The sequence below is a fragment of the Canis lupus genome, chromosome 10, assembly GCF_048164855.1.
Source record: "Canis lupus baileyi chromosome 10, mCanLup2.hap1, whole genome shotgun sequence".
In the NCBI taxonomy this organism is placed as follows: Eukaryota; Metazoa; Chordata; class Mammalia; order Carnivora; family Canidae; genus Canis; species Canis lupus.
The window spans coordinates 34,337,389-34,345,279 of NC_132847.1; the positions used below are offsets into that span (position 1 = coordinate 34,337,389).

The 7,891-nt window shown below is 37.7% G+C and overlaps 1 pseudogene; it reads left to right on the top strand.

The window, feature by feature from the left end:
* Positions 1-5,454: 5,454 nt before the first annotated feature.
* On the top strand, positions 5,455-6,791 carry LOC140640910 (probable E3 ubiquitin-protein ligase TRIML2; annotated as a pseudogene).
* Positions 6,792-7,891: the final 1,100 nt, after the last annotated feature.

Sequence of the window (7,891 nt, forward strand, 5' to 3'; positions counted from 1 at the left end):
ATTCAAGGGAATTCTATATTTGTTATTTTAAAACTTCAAAGGGAAGGATGGAAGATACTCAGGTTTCTAATTGTATTAAAAAGAAAAAGAAACAAAAAAATTATTAGAAGTGATGAAAGCCATGTAGATGAATTAGTCTTTATAATCACATGTATGATTGCTTGCTAGACTCCTAGCTTTTCATTTATTTTATTTCTGGCTTTTATTTGGTTGGAGGGAGAGTATCATTCTTTAATAGAGGGGCATTCTGAACAATTTTAGTACAACATTTAAATATACTACATAAAAAGGTTTATTTAATCATGAGCTACGTTTTTGTGATACCATTCTTGACCCACAGTACAGGACCTGGCTTTTAATGCATAAAGATATCTGGTTACCATGACTGTAATTACCATAATTTTACACCTATTAATTTTGTCTGTAGAATTAATTTCCATAACTTATGACTTGAAACAAAAACATCAGTCTTGTTCCATAGTATCCAAGAGCAGAATTATTATAAACCTCATAAATGCCAAATGTTATTATTATTTTTCTTTTTTCCTTTCTCTGAATCCTTCAAACTGATTCCCTCTTATTAAAATTCAAACAGCTGTGAAATGGCCAGGCGATCTGAAGATGAAAGTAAATGTGAAGTGACCTTCATCCATGCTGAACAAATAGAGTATTATAAACACACTTTCTAGTTGAAGTTACACAAAGCAAATTAAGAAATACCTAGGGCTATAATTTACTACAAAAATGTTTCTTAAATTTCTGACAGTTTCATTTAACTGACTAATTAAATTTGCTTGTAGGCATTTTAGAGATGGAGTCTAATAATGTACTGTCATTTGGGAAGAAAATGAAAATTACTTTTTTTTGTGAGAGATATGTTTGTAATGATCCAGGTTTCCTACTAAACATTTGACAAAGATTGGTAAGTATTTATGCCTAGCTGTATTAGATGATAATCCCAATTCTATTAAAAGGTGATTAGAAGAAAATCTCACCTGTAGTGTAGTAGTTTGGAACTACAATGTCCATTTTCTAAAGGACTTGGCAAGGGACAAAGTTAAAATGTATTTCTACAACATGAACAATATGCATCCACTGTATATTTTGTTTACTCATTTTACAGAAATTAACCTGTGAGTATGACCCACTTTACAATTCTCCATCTTGGAATGTGTGCTGCTTCTTCCCATGAATGAACCAGACAAATCTCCTCCCCAGGAGTTTGTATTTAGCATATGTCAGCCTGAGATTGCTGTGGAGGATTTAACATTCAGGGGTTCCTAGTATGCAAGCTTAATATACTGAGAGGGCTAATATATTTTTTGACTTCTTTCTAAAGAAACCAAGCCTACAAACTCTTTTTAAATTTTTTTTTCTTTAGCGTCATGTTTTAATGCTGAAGGAAAAACATTCAAATACAGTTTTGCCAACAGAGTCCTCAGGCGAATCTTAGAATAAAATACCCTACAATCTTCTATAATTATACCCCTGAATTGTGGATAATGGTCAAAACACTGATTTTCTCTCTTTATTCTCTTTAGAAACAATCTAGGCTCTTGGCATATAAAATATAAAGCACCTGACAACGTTTAATAATTATTTCCTTTCATTATGTGTAATTGTGTTATTCATTTCACAAAAATGACATTTAAGCAAAAAATGTGAAAGCTACAATTATAAAATTATTTTGCCAAGTGCCAGTTCTTATATGCTCTGTGAAAACCAAACTAGCTCAGGGTTTAAAATTTCACTGAATCTATGTGCAAAATCAACCATGTTTAATTTAGTTCCTCTCTTACCTCGCATTAACCTGTAAGCTCTGAAGCCATGAAGTGGTATTTGCTCATCATGAATACCCTTCAGCTCCTAGTATAGCACCTGACACAGGAGTCACTTGATATGCATTTGCTGACTTGAATTGCCTGACATGATTAAAATGAAACTAAATTAATAGGGTGTGGCATTCAGGGAAGGGGGAAGTTAAAAACAGCAGCCTTTACCATTCTTGCTGCTCTAGTGGTTTCATGTTTTCACGCTGATTAAAAAAAAAAAAAAATCAACGCTCAGATTCGTAGCAAAAGTGAGAAAATATTTTCATTATAGCAAAATTGACACCATTATTGGTGTTAATTAGAGAAAACTGGAAGGATTTCCACTGATTTCTCTTGCTGCATAGAAACTTAAATCAACACTGTTGAAGCACCTCCTACTATCCCAACTCCATTTTTAATGAACAACTTGGAATCAAATTACAACCTTGGCCTATAACTTCAGTCTACGCTCTGAACTGTATACTTTATGTAGATGGTTTAGATGGTCCATTTTTGCTCTATTTCCAGTGTTGAAGTCAACAAGCCAGAGAGACTAGAGACATGTTTGTGATCACATAGATTTCTGTTTATTTAGCTTTCGGCAATAAATGAGAGCATGGACCAGAGGAATGATGGCAGTTTCAGTGCAAGGAAGTGTGAAGGGATATTTTACAGTCTTTGTGCTTTTTCTGGGTGATTTCACAGAGAATTTAGGGAAGTAGATGTCAATTTTGGGGTGGGTGACATCAACAAGTGAGTTGTTTGGTTGTTGGGTAATCTCAATAATTTTTTATTGAAGAGACCTGAAAATCAAAGTTGGAATAGATTTGTCAAGGGCACAGGAAGGATCATCAGTGAAGTCAGCCAGTGGAAGAGAATGACTAGTTGTTAGTGTTTTTTGTTTGAGTTGTTTTAGTGTACTTGTCTCTGTCTTGTTCTGCCATGGTTGCAGAGTGATCTTTCTGGAGTTTTGTTTGTAGTCTTCAAATGTTTATATGTTTAGTTGGAAACATGACAGCTTAACTGAAAGCTTTTAGCTGCCAGTTTCTAAGATCATTTTTTTTCTTCTTCTTACCGAAGATCACTATAATCATTAGTAATTATTAAAAGTTTTTTTTCCAAAATTGGATTAAAATTATACAGGTGGTGAAGAGTTTGTTCTGTGACAATTTCATCTAACAGAAATCCACTCATTATTAAGGCAAACTTGTTCTTTCTATATCAGATCCTCCTTTTAGTCCAATTGGCCAGGAAACCTTCCAAAATGGGAAAAAAGATCAGACTCGCCATTTCTATAGCATAAGCATAAGCATAACATTTGATAACAGAAGTCTAGAGTGCAAATTGGAAATCTGCTGTCGTCTTGGAAATAGTCTTTCAGGTAGGATTTCATAAGGATTCATCAGACTGAAGTTCAATCTAGCCTTAATGGTTACTTGTATTACATTGTACTGTATAATTCTTGGTTCAATAAGCCTCTGATCCTATGTAGAAGCAGGCTGAGGTAGATTGGTTTTTCTCCCAGAACTCAAAATGTAGGAAATTAACTGATATAGATCGAGAGAAAAGTTAAGAGTCCTCATGTTAAATCTGACTCATTGAGAACAAGATCTTGGATTCAGCAGCCAGTGCTAAATAATGGTGAACCAATGCCTGACTTAAATACCTGGGGATGTGAGAGTGAACACAGGCTTTTGATCAAAAGATCTGAATCACATTTATTGGCTCTTAAGCAGTATGTTATGAAAGAAGGAGAGATAGGGAATGTGATAGAGAATATATGTGGATCCAATATTATTAAAAACAACTAAACATAAAAGACATTTTACATGGATACCAGTGACTCCAGTTCAGGTAATACACACACACTGTGTAATACACACACACTATTATTCTTATATCTTAAGAATAATAAAACATTTTCCAAAAGAAATAGAGGGTTTCCACAATATCTAGTAGCAAATTATTTAGGGCATTTTTCTATCTTAGTGATTGGTGTTCACTCGGCATTTTGCTTTATAATTATCATCATTCCATTGAACAACTAAAATAAAAATCATGGGTTAACAAAGTCTTTGGTACCTCTGATCAAGGGTTCTATTTTACCAGAAGGTAAAGTTCAAGAATGTGTTATGGAAATTTAGATTAAAGTGGAAGCATCATGTATCATGTTACTCCCAGGCTATTAATACTATACAAAAATGGAGTGGGGTGTTAAATACTCAGGTGAAGCAGACATATTTAATTGACAGGCATCTTGTAAGGAATAGTTTCCTTCCTTAGAGAGAAAACTTTTTAATGGCTCAACTTTTTCTTCGAATAGGATTATGGTCGAATAATTAAAAGGATGTAGAGTAAAGACAAGTCTAGTATAAATATTACAGCAATTACAAAATATTAGTAACATTAAAATTACTTTTTTTCTAAAAATGTTATTTTACATTCAATATCTTCAAGGACCTCTGGCCATGCATTTCCACATTCTTAGAGTGACAACTGCAGTATTTCCTTCCACTTTCTGCCTATCTAGATGGCCTACCAGAGTATCCCTTGGACCCTCACTCACCAAAGCAGCAAATAAAGTGGCAAATGTTGAACATATTCATAGAATTAAAAACTAGCAAGAGAAATAAGATTCATAAAATAAAAATATACATTGGGCTGTTTCCATAATTTGATTATTGTAGATAACGCTGCTATAAACCTTGAGGGGCATGTATCTTTTTGAATTAGTAGTTTTTTGTATTCTTCGGGTAAATACTTAGGGCAATTGCTGGATCACAGGGTAGTTCTATTTTTAACTTTTTGAGGAAAATCCATACTGTTTTCCAGAGTGGCTGTACCAGTGTACAATCCTTCCAGCTGCGCAGGAGGGTTCCCCTCTCCCTACATCCTTGCTAACACTTGCTGCTTCTTGGGCTGTTGATTTCAGCCATTCTGACAGGTGTAAAGTTATATCTCATTGTGGTTTTGATTTGTGTTTCCCTGATGATGAGTGATGTCGAGCATCTTTTCATGTGTCTGTTGACCATCTGTAGGTCTTCTTTGGAAAAATAGAACCCACAACAATTTTCAACTTCATTTTTTCTCTAAATCTTTTTCATATATTTTTTTTAAATTTGAGAATAGTTGACACATAGTGTTACATTATTTTCAGGTGTACAACATAGTGATCCAACAAATTTATTGTATGATATGCTCTTCTCACAATGTAATTCATACAACTCAACATCAACAAAACTTCTGATTAAAGAATGGGCAGAGAATAAAACCAAATGATTCTAATGCTCACTGAAGTTTCCTAACTGCTATCCTAGATTTATTATGGGGATAGAATTTGAAACTTCACAGATTTCCTACCTGATGGTGAGAGGAGAGGACCAGAGAGCATCTGAACAGATGAAAGCCCTTGAGTCACCACTATTCTGGCTTTTTTCCTGAAGGGAAATAATCAAGATTACAAAAAAAGCACGTGGGGGTGGAGGACCTGCTGGTAGGGGGAGCCCTGAAAGCGCAGACCTGCTCTGATGCTTGGCTGCTGTGGTCGCACAGTGAGGTTGGCCGGTGTGACTGCCCCCAAATCAGCGTCTCTCATTTTGGTTCAGAGTGCAGGTGGGTGTTCACAGCAGGAATGCCTGCAGGGATGTCCCAAAGGCTCAGCTCCCAAGGGGAGCAGAAAATCCCAGAAGATGCCCACTGTGAGGAGCACCGGGAACCACTGCTTCTGTTCTGTGATGATGACCAAACCCTGCTCTGCGCCCAGGGCTTCTGCTCCGAGGAGCACGAGAATCACATGGTGTACGGAGTACAGGAGGCTGCTGACCATTACAGGAAATTATTCCAGGGGATATTGAACACATTGAAGGAGAAACTTGAAGTAGCGAAACGCCTATTGGCTGACGAGCAAGAAAGAATGGCGATGATTGGGGGGGAGAAGAGCAGGATTTTAAAGAGATGAATGAGTCTGAATATTGAGTCTGAATAAGGTTCCAGTTGATGGTTGAAGAAGAGATGAAGGTCCAGAGCTGGCAAGGGTGCGGATTCAGCCCCAGCAGGAGGGAGGACAGTCAGAATCAGCTGATGGAGTTTGCCACTGAGCTGAAGGCGAAGTCCCAGGAAATGCTACGGAGACTGAATGATTTGGGGAAAGAGAACATGAATAAACTGAAGGAGAGTGAAGTCAGGCTTTCTGAACAGATCTGCAGCCTCCAAAGGATCACTGCAGAGCTAGAGAAGAAGTGTGGGGAATACACCCCAGCGTTGCTCCAGGAGCGAGTCACTACTGCTCCAGTGTCTGGAGCCTGCTCGAATCACAGACCTGAATTTATGCCAACTGACAGGAATGAGTGGAATGCTCCAGGTTCTCCACAGAGCTGTCACTTTGGATCCTAAAACAGCTCATCCCTGTCTGGTCTTATCTGGGGATCTGAGAAGTATACGTCTCAGAAACGTCCAGCAGAACGTGCCTGATGGCCTGGGGAGGATTGTTTTCGGGGCCACCGTGTTGGGTGTGGAGAGCTTCACTTCAGGGAGACACTACTGGGAGGTGGATGTGGAAGAGGCAACCAAGTGGCAGTTGGGGATATCTGAAGACTATGGCAGCGGATACAATGACCTACCCACTGCTGCCAGAGATAGTCTTACTCATAGTTTCAATGATGGGAACTGATTATACATTCTGGGTCTTTCCCCCTCTGAAAAAGGTCTCTTTGAGAGGAGAGCAGATGCACAAAGTTGGAGTCTTCCTAGACTGCAAGTATGGGCAGTTATCCTTCTATGATGTGACAGATGGATCCCTCATTTATAATTTCTCTTCTGTTACCTTCTGGGGAGCTGTCAGACCCATATTTTCTCTTTGTGTCCCAACTGGAGGCACAAATTCTGACTCACTCAGCATTTGCTCTCCTCATGTTGCATCTTGTGATGTTACTGTTAGCCCACGGTCTTCCTCAGCATGAAATCTAAGACCACTAGGAGCCAGGAAGTGAAGAGCTTGACTTTGTAAAAGAATCTATATAAAGTAATCCAATACAAGTTTCTAAGACTTGAAAAAATAAATAAATAAAAAATAAAAATAAAAAGTGGGCAGACGACCTGAATAGAGTTGTGTTTTGTTTTGTTTCATATCTTCTTCTCTCCCTTTCTTTGGCTCTGCTTTTCTCAGCATTGGCTTTAAGCTTAGGCAGGTTCACCACTCACAGAGATCCACATAGTCACCAGCAGTCCAAGAGTCTCTTCCTTCCAATCTAGCATAGTTGTAGATGCACTTGGTGTCCTGCCTGCATTCCCTCAGTCCTCATGGTCCCACACATGCCAGTGGTTTCCTATCTCACACATCACAATCTCTTTGCCTAGAAGCTTTCTGTGGCTGTTGAAACAGAGGAAGCTAGAAGAGTGAAGGATTTAATGTCTCCTGGAGCAGCCCTCAGCTTTGAGGTATATTCCACACTATCATCCAGAAATCCCCATGAGACTGAACTCCAGTTTCCCAAAACAGTAATCTCATTAGCATACTCTCAACTGATTTCTTGTCCTTCTCTGCTCTTCCCATAGCAGTGCTTCTTTGGATCACTTCTCAAATAAATTACTTTCCCTCAAATCCTTGCCCACGAGTCTGCTGCTGTGGGAATCCAACCTAACACAAGCAGCCTCAAAAGAAGATAGATACTTTCTCTAGATACTAGAGAAAGACATTAAGTCTTAAGTACTCTGAGGCCAGGTTCAAGTCATATGCCCCTCCTTTTGCTAAGGAAAGAATCAATATGTGTATTTCTTACTTAAACCAATGTGTCTATTATACAAGGAATAATAGATGTTGGGCTGGCAAAATGTGATATTTCCACATGAATTTGGGATATTTCATAAGTGAAAAACAATTGTATAAGGCAGAGAATAAGGAAAATCTATTTCTGGCTTCCAAAGGACATCAACAAAATTACTATTTAACTACTCACACCCTCCACAATTGTTTAGAGTAACATCCTGGTTTCCAAATAATTTTAAATTCTAGAGTAACATTCTAAAATCTTAATAAGTCCTAGTAATCCAGTAATAATTATAATCTATTTTAGACTATTAAT